This window comes from Mus pahari, chromosome 6, assembly GCF_900095145.1.
Source record: "Mus pahari chromosome 6, PAHARI_EIJ_v1.1, whole genome shotgun sequence".
Lineage (NCBI taxonomy): Eukaryota > Metazoa > Chordata > Mammalia > Rodentia > Muridae > Mus > Mus pahari.
The window spans coordinates 33,610,937-33,626,682 of NC_034595.1; the positions used below are offsets into that span (position 1 = coordinate 33,610,937).

Here is a 15,746-nt window from a genome sequence, read left to right on the forward strand (position 1 = left end):
ACTTTGTAGACCAGGCTGGCCTTGAACTCAGAAATCTGCCTGCCTCTGCCTCCTGAGTGCTGGGATTAAAGGCGTGTGCCACCACGCACAGCTCTGGCTATTATTAAGGCTGCTATGAACTTAGTGGAGCATGTGTCCTTGTTATATGTTGGGGCATCTTTTGGGTATATGCTTAGGAGTGGTATAGATGGGTACTCAGGTAGTACTATGTCCAAGGGCTCCTGCCTAAAGAAAATATAGGGACAAAGTGTGGAGCAGAGACTGAAGGGAAGGCCATCCAGAGACTGCCCCACCTGGGGTTCCATCCATATACAGGCACCAAATTCAGACACTATTGCAGATGCCAAGAAATGCTTGCTGACAGGAGCCTGTTATAGCCGTCTCCTGAGAGGCTCTGCCAGAGCCTAACAAATACAGAGGTGGATGCTTGCAACCAACCATTGGACTTAGCACTGGGTCCCCAATAGAGAAGTTAGAGAAAGGACTGAAGGAGCTGAAAGGGCTTGCAACCCCATAGGAAGAACAACAATATCAACCAACCAGACCCCCACCCCAGAGTTCCCAGGGTCTAAACCACCAACCAGAGAGGGACCCGTGGCTCCATCCCCATATGAAGCCCAGGATGGCCTTGTCTGGCATCAATAGGGGAAGCCCTTGGCCCTGTGAAGGTTTCATTCCCCAGTGCAGGGGAATGCTAGAGCAGTGAGGTGGAAGTAGGTGGTGGGAGGGGAAGCACCCTCATGAAAGCAGGGGTGTGGGAGAGGGAGGACCCGGAGAACCAAAAGGGGATAACATTTGAAATGTAAGTACATAAAACATCCAATAAAATAAAGACTAAAAAATAACAATTATATTATTTCCTTTCATTTCTTAGGATTCCTATTATTATTTACTTCCTTAATTTTAAAACTTCCCTCTTTTTAGAGGGACAAAGATCCCATGGTGATGAAAAATACATAGAAAATTGAAGTTTAAACATTTTATTAGTTATGAATATATTTATACAACAAATACATTCAAACTAACAAATATTCCTTAACTTTGCTTTAATTTTCAAAATTACTTTAAAGTGGGTTTTGAAAGTTACTTTTACTTATTTTATCCTTTTCCATTTATTTTTTTGTGTATATGTCTTTGGTCTATATGTATGTCCACATTCATTTTATAGATGGCTACCTAAAAGGGTATTCATACCCCTTCAGAAATGTATGTGTTTCCTTCCTAAATTATGGATACCCCAAAACACAAAAATACTGTTTTTGTAGACTTTTATAGACTTCCTGAGTTACACATTTAAATTATTTTTCCCAATTTTTATTAGGTATTTACTTCATTTACATTTTAAATGCTATCCCCAAAGTCCCCTATACCCTCCCCTGTGCTCCCCTACCCACCCGCTCCCACTTCTTGGCCCTGACCTTCCCCTGTATGGAGCATATCAAGTTTGCAAGACCAAGGGGCCTCTCTTCCCAATGATGGCTGACTAGGCCATCTTCTGCTATATATGCAGCTAGAGACACGAGCTCTGGGGGTGCTGGTTAGTTCATATTGTTGTTCCACCTATAGGGTTGCAGACCCCTTCAGCTCCTTGGGTACTTTCTCTAGCTCCTTTATTGGGGGCCCTTACACATTTAAATTATAATTTGTAAATTATTTTAGTTAAATTCTTTTATTCTCTGCTTGTAATCTACTCTGATGTCAATTCTAGAGTTGGAAAAAACTTCAAAACACATGTAGTTGAGAGACAGGTGCTCACTGTGTGTGGCTGGTCCACATACACCAGTGGTTTCTAAGTCTGTGGCTTAGAGCTGTTGCTATCCTTCAAGGATCAAATTGGTGGAACATTTTTAAAGAGTATTAGATAAGTCAAATCTGCTTCAGTTATTCTATTATTTTATGCCTTCCCTTCTCCACTTTCATCAAGTTGTTGTTGTTGTTGTTAAGAATCCAAAATCAACATTAAAATTCGGTTCTGATACCTTGTCTTTGGCACTTGTCTCTCTTGTGTTCCACCCACAGGCCTAGATGACAGAAGCCTCTCCAGAGTCAACTCCCCTCAGCATACTGACTCAGGAAATGGCGCTTCTAGTGGAAATTTACTCTCTTCTGTTCTCTCGCTCCCTAGTGAAAGCCAAAGGAATTTGGATTGTTGGGCAGTTTGCCCCTGTTCAGAACCTCATTTTCAGTGTTAAGGGCCAAGTTACCAAATGCCACACATATTTCTTGGACAGAGCCAGGCAGAGGGATTCCTCCAAGGGTGGCTCTGGCAAATTAACACATCAATAAGAGGAGATTCTAGATCCAGCCTGGACCCCACAAAACAACTCACTTCTGCCACTGTTTTCTTGGGAGCCCTCAAACCCACAGAAGGATAAACTCTGGGTTACAGAATCCTCAGGTGTAATTCCTATACTGGAAATTAATTCTCTAGAGAAGTTACTTCTGGTGCTTGCTGTTTGTCCTTTTGCCTGCCTGGAGCAAGGCAATTCCCCAATGAACTGAGCACATTGTGTCCTTGGTGCTTATAAAACGCATGGAGACTCAAGCATCCCCATGGACACAGAACCGTAGCTGGCAGTTGGTTTGCAAGAGTTCACAGTTGCAGGAGGAGGGGCTGGTACTGAAGATGTCTGTCATTCCTTGGCTGCCTACTCGGTCACAGGATTTCCACTGAGTTGGTGAGATGGGAGAGCCAATCCTGAGGCAGAACAATATGTGGCTTTGTCAACTCTAACAGAGACATTCCTCAGTGGAGTTCTAACAGGTAGAGAATAGAGACAAACTTCACCGAAAAACACTATGGCATTAGGACAGGGGGAGAGGCACGGTTCTCTCTAACAACCTCAAGTTTATACAATTCTTCCAATGTCATTTTCTATGGTACCTTTTAGCTCTTAAGAGTAAATCTATTTCAAACAATCTCCATTATTTTCCCAAGTGTTTCTCCAGTTCTTGAATCTTTCCTACAGAAATCATCAAGAGTGTCCTCGGTCACATCGCCTACATAGTTACCATGAGCTATAAAACACTGCACGTAATTAGATATTTTTATCCTTTCACATCAATCAGCGCTTCTAAATTCAGTGTGTGGCTGCCATAATTTCCCTTTGCTGAATATGATAGGAGAAAGTCTGTATGTTAATTCAAGAAAAGGCAGGCTCATATTTCTGATCAGAAGTTGTCTGGTAAGAAAACACCACCCTAGAACTATAGTCAGTGTGGTCCTTTTCTCTCCCCTGCTAAGCTTTTGGTGACTAATGGCTTGTGAGTGTTCTTGGTTGAGTTCCACATCTGCTGAGAGGAAAGCGGGGACTGGGAGGGAGCTGAGCCATTCCGAGTAAGCAGACCCTCCCTTTCTAAGGCCAGTCTCTACTGTGGTTTCCACGGAGTACTTCAAAACCCTTACATTCAGCTGATGTAAAGCAACAACTATTTCTTTCACAATTATTAATGATGAATTATTTTAAAATAGTAAAATAATTTTATCTCGAAGCCTGCTAACACCAGATTTTATAGACACAGAAGCACAACCCTGGAGATTTTACTGGAGCCATCATTACGTTTCTCTAGATACTGAAATTCACATATGAAGACTACATAATTAAATAGCAAAACTTATTTAAAATTAATTTGGTTACAAATGAATTTGGAAATGGAACAAAAGGAAATAAGGAGGAAAGATCGAAGTCTTGGTCATATTCTACATAATTTTGGGGGTTGAGAAAAGTAACCGGCTCCTCAAACACAAACTACCTTCAAATACTCCCTTAAACATATTACCACTGAAATATCTAAGATGTAGGTAGAGTTGTAATCTACAAATGAAAGCAACAATCAGTCTATTTGGAGCTTTTGAACTATGCTGTTCACTAACAGCAGCTAATACAATTGCATCTTGCAGGGCATGGTGCTGCAGACCATTAGTCCCAGTGCTTGGGAGGCAGAGGCAGGTAGAACTCTGTTTGAATACAGCTTGGTCTACTTGGAGAACTACAGGAGAGCCAGGGCTACACAGAGAAACCTGCCTTGAAAAAACACACAAACAAATTTGTGTCTAAGTATAACTTGCCGCAAAATTGTGCCTAAGTATTGCTTGCAATTACGTCTACTGTAATAATGACTCGTCCTGAGAACAAAACAATATGCACATATTTTTACTATGTACAACTGAACTATCTATGCAATATGAATAGTATGTCCCTGTTCCCTTGAGCCAATGATATGTATTCTTCACAGATGTTTTTAGAGCCGCCCATTTTCAGATTAGAGAGAGGGTCAGAAAATCAGTGTTTTCCCTGTGCAGACAGCCTATAAGCAACAGAGCCAACGTGTAGATAGATCCAACCTGGGAATCCACAGATCAAAGGCAAGGGAGTCTCCAGCACCAACTCCCACTGCTGGCTTCTAACAGTAATGATGGAGGACAAGCAACAGTTATTCCTTTTCAGATTAAATAGCTCAGGTAGCTGGGCTTTCCAAGTTCTCTTGAATAAACACATCACTTTCTTAATTATGTGATCCTAGGTTGAATACTGTCCTCTCTGAGTTGTTCTAAACACTTGATCAAATCAGCTAATAGTTAACATTTGCAAATGCCTACAAGCAATAGACATGCAAAACTACTTTGATTACTAATTTGTATTTGGTGTAATGTCTGTATATTAATCTCTGTGTTTTTGTATTTCCAACAGCTATCACAGTAAGTCCTTAATTTAATCAAAGTTACTCATTTCTAGAGTAAGAACAGTAAACTACCCCATTATTACTGATGTAGCAAAGCAAAAGGTTTTATGACACCTTTCCCATTTACTGAAACCTCTTTTTTGTATATACTATGGTGTGTGTGTATGTGTGTGTGCGCGCGCGCGCGCGCGCGCGCGCACGCGCGCGCATGCGTGCGTATTCACATGTGTGTAAGAATGCATGTGTGCCTATGTATTTGGATGCCTGAAGTTGACGTTAACCATCATCCCTGACAGATCTCTCCCTTTTTTTGTTTTTGTTTTTGTTTTTAATTGATACAAGGTCTCTACCTGAACCCAGAGTTCCTGGAACCCCTACTCGTCTACCTAGTCAGTCCTGCCTCTGGCTCTCAGTTGTCAGACTAAGGAGAGCTCCAATCTGGCCTGGATTGTTTACATAGGTTCTGAGGATCCCAACTCTGGTCCTCATTCTTGCATGAAAGTACTTTATCTCCTCAGCCAGGGACACTTTTTATACTACCTACAGTCCTAAAAATCATCTCCTGCCCCATAGGGGTTAAAAGAAGTAGAACTTGACCTGACAAATTGCAAAATTCAGTTTAGTCTTAGAACTGACACATAAAGTGTTATTAACCAGAGAGATTAATGGAAAGAGCTTAGTTCTGACTTAGTAGAGCAAGACACGGAGAAGCAACTGTAGGTGGGAAAGAAGAGCTTGTAATAAAGTGAATAAGCTGAAAAATGCAGAAAGACACATGGAGCAAAGTACGTAGCTTGACTGTCAGAAAAAATAAGTCAGCACTTAAAAATGTTACAGAGGCATCATTTTTATTACAATATTCCTCGCATAAAATAAACTGATGTTATTGGTTGCTTTAGAAAATCAACCACAAAATAAAACTATCCATATTAATCTAGAAATGTAGACATTGACACAAATTAAAAAGTCCAAAACTGACAAGTGTATTATTTCATCAAGTATTAACTAAACATTGAAACCTTCCTAGATATGAGGCATCAGTAGACTTAGCAACAAGACAAGCTCAGAATGCAGGTTTCCCATTCTCCTTCAAATGAGGACTTTATCTCACCCTCACCTCCTCCTCTTTTCTTTTGGTATTCCAATATAACACAGAGAATCTAACTTTCTTTTCCTATTGTTTTGACAAGATTCTCTAAAAGACAACTCAAGAGAGAAAGGTTTCTTTCAGTTCACATTTCAAGGGTCCATTCCATCTTGGCAAAGCAGTCAAAGCAATAGGAGTGTGAAGCAGTGACTACCGTATGACGGCTAGAAACTCAGAAAGCAAAGAGTCCTCAGTGCCTGTGCTCAGACTCAGAAAGTCAAAAAGAGCATCAATGCCTGTGCTCAGACTCAGAAAGCAAAGACCATCAATGCCTGTGCTCAATAACCCAAGAAATGGTGACACCTACGTTTAAGATGGGTCTCCTGACCACAGTTTAACCTAATCAAGAAAATAATCCACAGGTGTGCTGAGAAGCGTGTCCCCGAGTATTTCTACATCTTGTCAAGCTGCCAGCTAGCAGTTGTCATCCATGGGCATTCCACATGCCGGAAAAACACTCTAGCCACCTCCTCACCATCAGATAAAAGAAGACACCGGTGTCGTTCATCGTGACCAGGCATGAAGCTTTCTTTCTACCAGTTTTTAATGACAGAATAATTCTTAAACATAACAGTACATTTTTCAATGTTCGTGTTTCCAACCTTAAGCCTCTAGTTTTCCTCTGTGTACATTTTGCATCTCCTTTTTCTTTACAAACAATTTAGGGACCAGTGTTTACATATTTTCATATCTAATTTCAATCTTTTTTAAATTAAAGATGAATATTCAAACTGTATAAAAGTCTTCATTTACCTGGCATGGAGACTGCAAGCACAAGAATGGCAGAGAATAAGGACACAAGCCTCCCATCTGTCCAAGCAGAATATGGATGGCCCAGCACCATACTGTGATGTGCTAAGCACCCAACATTCTCATCAGGCATCAGTAGGAACCTGAAGATGTGACACATCCACCCCTCCCTGAAGGATGGACAGAGAAAAGAAGGGGTTCACAAGGAATGTCATTTCTTGCTGAGGAAAGGATACAGAAAATGTGATACATTTACACAATGGAGTACTACTCAGCTATAAAAACAATGAATTTTTGAAATTCTTAGGCAAATGGATGGAACTAGAAAATACCATCCTGAGTGAGGTAACCCGGTCACAAAAGAACACACATGGTATGCACTCACTGATAAGTGGATATTAGCCCAGAAACTCATAACACCCAAGATACAATTCACAAAACGCATGAAACTCAAGAAGAAGGAAGATCAAAGTGATACTTCGTCCCTTCTTAGAAAGGGGAACAAAATACCCATGGAAGGAGGTACAGAGACAAAGTGTGGTGTAGAGACTAAAGGAAGGACCAGCCAGAGACTGCCCCACCTGGGGATCCATCCCATAAACAACCACGAAAACCAGACACTGTTGTAGATGCCAACAAAAAGCTTGCTGGCAGGAGCCTGATAGAGCTGTCTCCTGAGCCAGTGCCTAACAAATACAGAAGTGGATGCTCACAGCCATCCATTGGACAGAGCACAGGGTTCCCAATGAAGGAGCTAGAGAAAGAACCCAAGGAGCTGAAGGGGTTTGCAGCCCCATAGGAGAAACAACAATATGGACTAAGCAGTGCTTTCTATTACACTTTCAATGAGGGGTCAGAAAGTAGAAACAAACACATAAAGACTAAAATTGACCCAGCTGGACAGGTGGCCTATGCCTGTGTTCCAAGCACTTGTAAGGCTGAGGAAGGACAATCCCAGCCTGGCACTGACATCTTTTCTCAAAAGACCAAAGACAAAACAATCCAGGAAAGGCTCAAAGGGTGTAGCCAGCAGAATGCTCTGTCCAGGAACAATGAAGTCACCTCTTTTGACTCACAGCTTAGATGCATGACTTAAAGCGCTATGTTTACCAGCACGGTAGCCTGGAGCCAGCATATCTACTTAGCTTCTAAAATATAGCAATTCTAAATGATGATAGTCTGTGTGTAAAATATAGCAATGACAGTGGAGACTTAAAAAAAAAAAAAAAAAAAAAAAAAAAGGAAGACAGAGCTGGGTGTGGTAGCACAGGCCTTTAATCCCAGAACTTGGGAGAAAGAGACAGGCTGATTTCTGAGTTCAAGGCCAGCCTAGTTTACAGAGTGAGTTCCAGAACAGCCAGGGCTACACAGAGAAACCCTATCTCGAAAAACCAAACCAAACCAAACAAAATAAAACAAAATAAAAACAAAAAATAAAAAAACAAAAAAGGAAGACAAATTCTTAATCTGTAGTTCATATTTTATTGCATAACTAAATAATATTTTAAACAAAGTACACTGTTAAAATACATTTCATCTATTTTTCATTTCTCTTTATTAGGGCTCCTAAGAATTTTTAAAATTATGTATTTTAGATGGTTCTGGGCTAAGTGCACTTGTCGTTCTTACATAGCACTAGGTCTCTGTTCCCAGCACCCATATCAGTTGGCTCACAACTGCCCGTCACTCCAGTTCCAGAAGACTAGAACCTCCTCTTCTGGCCTCTGCATGAGCCCACAGGAACCTGCAAGTGCACATGCACTCAACACACACACACACACACACACACAGACGTACGCATGTGCGCGCACACACACACACACACACACACCTTTATAATTACATATGTCTTCTACCTTTCTTTTTTTATTTTTTTTTTAAAGATTTATTTATTTATTATATGTAAGTACACTGTAGCTATCTTCAGACACACCAGAAGAGGGTGTCAGATCTTGTTATGGATGGTTATGAGCCACCATGTGGTTGCTGGGATTTGAACTCCGGACCTTCGGAAGAGGAGTCGAGTGCTCTTACCCACTGAGCCATCTCACCAGCCCCAGTCTTCTACCTTTCTATTGGAAAGGCCTGATCTAGAATAAAATAGGTTTTTAGTTCATCCTGTCTCTAGTTCTTGGTATACTCAATGGTCTTAATTAGAACATTTACAGACTACCTATTATTTGTATAATCCTAACAGCAAATTACACCTTTACTGGTTAAAGCCTTATATATTTCTCTTGTATGTTTTTATATGGAATTACAGATAATTCTAACAATATATTTTTTTTAAATACTAAAAATATGCACACACATGAAAAGAATTTTGGCAGGGAGTCTAGAAATAAAACACAAAATTCACTGTACGATAAATATATAATAAAAAATATATGTAATATTAATATATGCCCTGCTCAGAGGGAGTATTTCTTGAATTATTTATTCTGACTTATTCACCTGATATTATCAAAAGTTAAGGATCTTGGATACTTTTATTTTAAAATTCCCAGTAGCATTTTTTGAAACATCTAATAAAAACCACTGAAATTCTATGACTTCCCAAAAGTAGCCTTTAAAAAGACTGAAGACCCACTGCCAAATATAAACGTCTGATGCACATTAAAATACAGGAATCAGAGTCCACTGTCCTAAAATATGCTCCTTTGGCATAAGGTCTATTTTGATATGGAGGCCATGAGAACCAGAAGACACAGACATTTTTCTTGATACTCTGTTTTTAACCCAAGTACAGCAAAAATGTCCTCTCTTTAAAATAACATAAACTTAATGTTATAATTCATATATTCTTTATTGTTACCTGTAAAGATGTTATTAGCCTTTCCCATGCCCATAAAATCAAAACAATTCCTACTGTACACACCAGAAACACATATACACGTGCACACACGTGCGCGCACACACGCCTATCTGTCACCTCAGTCTAGCCACTCAAGGTATTCATTTCTGTGTGGCCTTCTTGCAAGTAAAATTAGAAGCATTGATTTTATGTGTCTGACCTTTTTGCCAGTAAATCTATCTTTTGTTGTTTTAATTTATAGTTCTCAACTGCAGAACCTAATAGGTCCTATAGCAAAAACTTCTACTCATCCACAAAAGTAAGAATAAATTTACTGTAAGTGAATAGTGAAAGTACAAAAGAACCCTAAGCTATTAAAGTCTCCATAATTGTATATCCATGTTCAGTGAACTAGTAGAGAGTAATGAACAGAACTAAGTTGTCACTATAACTTTAAATTACTTTAGTTTGAAATAAAAAATAATTACATAGTGAAAAAGCTATAGCCTTTGTATAATCAATCTATTCAGTTTAGTCAAGATCTGTGCACGTCAGCTCCTCTGCAGTGACAGAGAGCACATTGCTGGTCCCTGAAGAAGGGGCGTGGGTAGACAAGGGAAGCAGAAAAGAAATCAAAGGGCCATAAGGAAACTTTATTTTTAACAAATATGTTAAATAGCCCCATGCCTCCCTAAGAAAACAAGAACCTCCTGGGTTGAACAAACATTCATGCTAGAAAACAATAATTCAGCCCCACATGACCTATCCTGTTGTCTCCAATCAGCTACAAGAAAGACTAAAAATGCTTGCTGACTTAGCCTGATCCACTCTATACCCAACAACCTTCACAATAAGCAGCACTGAAATGCTGTACATGTGTGCATGTAGCAAAGCATGTACACGCCCTGTGTATGCCTGCATATGTGAGTAAGTTGCATGAGCCTGTAGGAACCAGAAGTATAGGTCAGGTGTTTTCCTTTATCACTCTCTGTATTGGAAACACAGTCTCTCACTGAATTAGACAGTTGCTTTAGCTAGCTGGCCAATAAGCTCCAAGGAGCCTCCTATCTCCACCCCCTCCACCCTTGACTGAATGAATGGCCCTGCTATTGTCTTTTGCATGCATGATGGGGATCTCCACCTTTGATTCCCATGATTAAAGGGCAATCAGCTCATCAACTCAGTACCCCCAAGAAAACTGTGAACACTGTAGAGAAAGAGGGGGACCAGGAAACACTCTACTAAAGTCTTCATAAGTTCTCTCTCTCTCTCTCTCTCTTTCTCTCTCTCTCATACATGTGCGCGCGCACACAGAAAACTAAGCAACGTTTCCCATTTATATCTATTACCCTTCAAAAGAAATTATGAAAGCTTCAAATATATATATATATATATATATATATCAAAAATAGTAATTAATAGAATATAAGATCTATCTACTATATAATCAGAACTACTAATGGTAAATATTCAACAGAACCTAATTGTTTTTCATTAAAATGTGTGTGTGAATGTGTGTATGAATGTGTGAATGTGTGTGTATGTGAGTGTGTGTTAGTATGTGTGAATGTGAGTGTGTGTGAGTACGTGAGTGTGTGTGTGTGAGAGTGTTAGCATGTGAGTGGGTGTGAGTGTGAGTATGTGAGTGTGTGTGTGTGTGAGTGTGTGTGAGTACGTGAGTGTGTGTGTGTGAGAGTGTTAGCATGTGAGTGGGTGTGAGTGTGAGTATGTGAGTGTGTGTGTGAGTGTGTAAGTGTGAGTGTGTGTGTGTGTGTGTATTTAGTTTACTGTATGTGCTTTATATCTTTTGTACAAATGTTCCCTTTCTCACTTTCCCTCATGCATTTATTTACAATATCTTAGACCTAGAGATAAAATAGTTTTATAAAAATAAGAATATTAAATAAATAAAGATAAGAATTCCCTAAACCCAACAAGTCTAACTACCACAGGCAAAAAGACGAAGGGCAGGAAGGAAGGACAGGAAGGAAAGAAAATGTCAGAATCAGTCTCCATCTCCTGTGCTGTTGCCCTGGTTTCTCTTCACCCAGATGGCCAGGACTGGAAGAATGGCGTTTGCATGTCTCTAAATTATCTGAGTACATATGATTACCCTGCCTTTTTAATCTTCTTCTTTTTTTTTTTTTTTCTAAAAGGGGGAAACTTTCAAAAGGGGAAAATTTTATGACAAAAATTGAGCCACAAAACAGACATGGGACATAGTTTCTAAATCAATGAAATAGTACTATAGTAGGTGTAGTAGTGTGCTCCTGAGAACCTCAGAGGTGGAGGCAGAGGAATCAGGAGTTCAAGGCCAGCCTCAGTTACATAGTAAATCAGAGGCCAGCTGAGATTACATCAGACCCTGCCTCAAGAAGCAGAAAGTTAATTAATTAAACAAATTGTGTTGTTTTAGTCAAACACAAAAATCATCATGTTTACATTAATATTTTCTTCTTTAATGAATCTGTTTTACTATTTTTAAGGCTTAGAAATACTTTGAGAAAATTATGCTTTTATAAAACACTAAAATGAACTAATGTTCTATCTTCAAAAAGGAAAAAGGTCTTAGATATACAGTGCCCAGTGAATACTTTCAGAAAGCAGGAGGCCTTGGGCCAGAGATAAAATAGCCTTTCCTCAAATAGCAGTCCCCTTTCTTACCAAGCATCATATTACCTCACTAACGCTTAGACTACCCAGCAGCCTCCTCTCTGACCCCTCTCCTTTACCTCAGGCCAGCCTATTCTTCTGGTTCTAGTCAGCTTACAGGCTGCATTTCTCCAAGAACTTTCTTATAGGATAAGGGATGCATTTTCTTCCTACAAACTCATGGGAAATCCAAATCCTTAGGACCTAAGCATATGACTGTATTTGGAGAGTTTCTTTAAAGAAATAATTAAGGTTAGATGGGGTAATCAGTGGCCTTAATCTAATGAGACCAGGCATCCTCTTAGGAAAAAAATAGGTCAACACACACACACACACACACACACACACACACACACACACACAAAAGAAAAAATACAGAGATGTCATCATCTACAAGACAAAGAGACAGAGACCAACCAGCCAAATGCCCACTTGTTGATTGCTGTCCCCTGGGAACCAAGGCTATCACTTCCTGTTATCACCAGCACATACATTATAGTTCTCCAGCTGTCAAGTCCTTTACACCAGACTGGATATGGGATGCTGTTTACTGCACACACGGTGGCTGGGTAAGCAAGCAACGGGTAGATGCCAAAGAGTTTGGAAGTACATGACAGGAAAGACTGGACTGCCTTGAAGGGACTGCTGGTAAAATACAAGGACATTTGGATGACTTCTGAGATTACAGACAGAATGACAAACACTGGGAAAGACAAAACTCAGCCTACATATCCATCTCCCTGCCCCTTTCCCTTCATCACCCACACACTTCCCCTGGACCCAAACCTTCAATTCTACTCTAGAAAGACACAAACTGACATCCCCTCTAGTTCTTGCCACCACCTCCTTCCCATTTCACCTACAGGTCTGTGCTCTCTTAATGAAAAACACTATCTTATGTTAACAGCAGCACCAAGAGCAAAACTATTATCGCTTCATCATGTCCAGCAACCTAAGACCCTTTGGCTGCTTTTTTTTGTTTTGTTTTGTTTTTTATGAATCTCAAGAGGAGACCTTTCTATTCTTCCCTCCTCCCCTGTGATCAGTGAAGACATCAAGCTTCCAGAAAACTATTTTGTATTTATTTTGTATGCCTACTTCTGACCCACCCCCAGACCTTCCAGTGCCTAATCCAAAGCAATAAGTCTCCAAAGTACCCTGTTACTAATTACCACCTACTACCTACCTTAGATAGTGAAGGCACCTGGTTAATTAGCACTGATTTCTCCTGCCCACTTTTCTTCCCATGGAGCCCCTAAAATTATATAACTAATTAAAATGTAACAATTTTGCCAGACTAGTTTCTCAAATTTGTGTAAATACTGTTCAGTACACAAAGCTTAAACTTAAAAGAGAAAAATACCTTTCTTATCAGCAAACTGATGCTTGAAACAATGTAACTATACCCAAGGACAGTTACAACCTAGTTATACCTAAGGCCAAATGTCTATTTTTACAAACCCACTGAAGCCAGATACATCCCGTGGACAATCTAGCAATCCCAAATCCCCTAAGAACTCATCTGTTTCTTCATTCTTGAGTGTAGATCTTTCTCTGGGAGATGGAGAGTTTACTCTCCAGTATTTGGAGCCATATTCACTCCAGTATGTCGACTCTGCCTTAAAGGGTCTGATGAAATTCAGAAGGTGTTGTTGGCCATGGCACAAATGTAAAAAAAGTGGAGCCAACCTGCAACTCAACTCAGTCAAATCTCTGAGGACAGACTTGGGATGTAACCTGCAGAATGATCTTTCTCTAACGCAGGTCAGTTACCTTTGCAGCAACTCACTGCTGCTCAGAAGGTTCTAGACCCCCTCGTTCTACCTCCAGAACACATATCCAGGATTTCATTTGTAAACCATTTGCGTATTTTAGTTAAATGTTGAAAGTGCCAACCAGCACTGAATCAATGCAAATTTGCATTTCTGAAATTCTCTCTCTAGTACCTTCCAACCTGCAGCAAAGTATGTTGTATAGAACTCCCTCAAGGTGTTCCCTATTTTAAAAGCATCTGAAATTCAAAGACACCCCCAGAAACTCAGTAGATCATTTTCTGGGTGACAAGATTTGGAGCACCTTAAAAACAAACTTAACTCCCTCACCAAACCACCATCAGGGTACTGCGGTAAAATTAGAACATGTTAAAGGAAGAAAGAAAGCAAGAAGAAACTAGAATAATTCAAGGAAGAAAGGAACGCATGAAGGACTCAGCACACACATGCACTATTATCAATATGCTGAAAAAAAAAAGTCCCATAAATTTTTGCTTATTTTTTTTTTCAAATGGGGTGAGGAAGATAAGACAAATTACAGAGCCTTCCTCTATCCACGGACACATAATAGCCCAGGTGCACTTATCCAAAACTTTATATTAGAACTTGAAATCAAAAGCGTTCAAAGTTTAATTTTATTGAGAGTTTTAAATGCAATTGCTACTCTGGATTCTATCAGCCTCTAAATCCGTAAACTACTACATTGGATAATTTGATCGTTATAAAATCTTCATCATCTCTGTACAAATTCTACATGCAAAAACCTCCCATACCCCTAGAACCAACCCCCCCTCTGTTCCCAGATGACTCATTTATAAAGGGCATCCTAAACGAAGGTCTATGGACACACAAAGGTGATGTCAACTGCACAGCTGTCCTACAGCACAGGATGAGGTGGCCTGGGCTCAGCTCTCAGATTCATCCCCTCAGGACACTGAAACAACACTGAGAGGAGTTTTCCCTCTGGCTGTTGAAGTCGCGCTCCTCTTATCTGATGCTAGAAGGAAACCCCAACCTTCGCCCGCAGGCCTACGCATCCTCCGCGTCCTCCCCTCGCAGAGCAGCCCCCTCGCCCCCGCCCCGGCTGCCACCGCCCCCTCCTCCGCCTCCCCGCCGCCAATGACCCGGGAAGGAACTGCCCAGTCCCCGAGCCCCTGGACAACAGCAGCCCAGAGAGCACCATCGCGCCCCACGAAGCTGGGCTCCGACACAAAGCGCCTCCCGCACGCTCCCCCACCCCCACCAGGCCCGGGCCCTCCCGCACTCCCCGGGGCCCGCGCACAGCAACAGGCGCGCAGGCCGCGGGGAGAGCACGGCGGGGAGCGCGCAGCCGGGGAAACTTCCAGAGTCCCGGGGGCAGGGCTCGGGCGGGGCCGCTTACCCGGCTCGGCGGCCTGGCGGGGACTCCCGGGGTGGGCAGAGCGCTCGGCTCCTCTCCGCTGTAGTCACGGCCCTCGGAGCGCCGTGTGGCGCGAACGCTCACGCGTGGCCCGAGAACCGGAGCCCGCGGCCGGCCAGCCTTGCTGCGCGCGGACCAGGCTCCCGGAGGCCGCGGGGCTGCGGGAAGCCGTGACGCCGGCGGGGCGCGCTGGCCAATCAGGGGCGCGGCCCAGCCGCCGCCGGGATGGAACCGGCGCCCGGTCCGGGGCCCGCGTGGGTGACGGACGAGCGCGAAGGCGGCGGGGCGTGGGGCAGGCTCCTAAATGTGACTTCCAAAGGAAATGCCTTTTTTTTAAGTATAGCATTTCACAAATATTGGCGCGAGAAATACTTGCCCTCCAGTGTTGCTGATATTTTATCAAAAAATTGAATTGGGCTAAGAATGCAGTTTTTGTGTTTTATGCTCCCCAGCCCCTCTAGTTGCAGTTCTCCTAGTTTTTGGTGAGGACAGCCCTCTGCATTCGTGGCCTCTTCAGAAAAGAGGTGGTCAAAGGAAGTCCGTTTTTTT

At 41.6% G+C, this 15,746-nt stretch overlaps 1 protein-coding gene across 7 annotated transcripts in view; it reads right to left on the minus strand.

Annotated features, from left to right (window-relative positions):
* Mpdz (multiple PDZ domain crumbs cell polarity complex component) overlaps positions 1 to 15,359 on the minus strand; it is a 150,200-nt gene extending 134,841 nt beyond the window's left edge. For 4 of the 7 annotated variants that reach the window (XM_029540409.1, XM_029540411.1, XM_029540410.1 and 1 more), the window contains exon 1: positions 15,180 to 15,346. The gene's annotated coding sequence lies outside the window, so the exon portion shown is untranslated. Of the gene's footprint in view, positions 1 to 15,179 lie in introns of all 7 variants that reach the window. The other 3 variants (XM_021199922.1, XM_021199920.1, XM_021199919.1) reach the window with 1 other exon arrangement.
* Positions 15,360 to 15,746: the final 387 nt, after the last annotated feature.